The sequence below is a fragment of the Electrophorus electricus genome, unplaced genomic scaffold (assembly GCF_041902795.1).
Source record: "Electrophorus electricus isolate QZ-2024a unplaced genomic scaffold, ASM4190279v1 Scaffold137, whole genome shotgun sequence".
In the NCBI taxonomy this organism is placed as follows: domain Eukaryota; kingdom Metazoa; phylum Chordata; class Actinopteri; order Gymnotiformes; family Gymnotidae; genus Electrophorus; species Electrophorus electricus.
The window spans coordinates 152,064-152,982 of NW_027658419.1; positions in this window are offsets into that span (position 1 = coordinate 152,064).

Genomic DNA, 919 nt, shown 5'->3' on the forward strand with positions numbered 1-919 from the left:
ACAACACCAGGTTCATGTTTTAGTGTGAGGAATGAGTGCAGGAGTGTTTTGAAAGAACAAATACAAACACTAACAAGAAGAGAACAAAGAAAACAGGAAGGAGAAGCTCCTTTCCTTTTTGAGTTACTTACTGAGATCATTCTCATAGCAAGTTCATTACACCTTGTGTACTTGTTGTAGTGCGGTTAGCTGTTTCTATATTGGCTGAGAGAAGGAGCAGACCTGTTCCATTTACATTTAAACAACAGAATCTTGTCAGTGGAGGATGTACTTTCTCAAACCTTTTTAACTGGTATCTCGCCTCTGTGTCTCTCTGTGTTCGCAGGACAGGGACCACTGCACGCCTCGCACCAGGACACCTTTCCAGTGATGACTCCCCTCGTGTGGAATTAGTTCACAGCTGTTTAGTCTTATACTTATCCACAACTAGGATTAGTCCATTTACTATTTCTTACAAGTGGGGATCAAGAACATTGGAAGACGTGAGTAGTTTTTTGGAGCAATAAAGATCAATACATAAAAACAGGCAAATGACCTGGTTATACCCAAATACATCAATAAACACATCAAACAAGGTAATGCTTAGGTATGAATTTTCTTGACTTCGTGACTTATTATGAAGCTTAACTTGTTATGAACTGACACGTGATAATGTTCACACATTTAGCTGCAATTCTTTGTTTAACTTCAGAGGGTTAAATGGAGCTTACTCAGATGATGGTGTTGACTGCTTCAAGGATTTTCACTAGAAGTTATATAACTGCAAGTTATATTACCGATGTCTAAGTGTATGCAGCGCAGAATTCTTTATTCGTAATGTAATACATGTCCTATTTAATTCTACAAGATAAACAGGTTGGAAAATATTTGTGTAAAATAGATTATGATTATTTTTGGAACATAAAGCCATGCAAACATT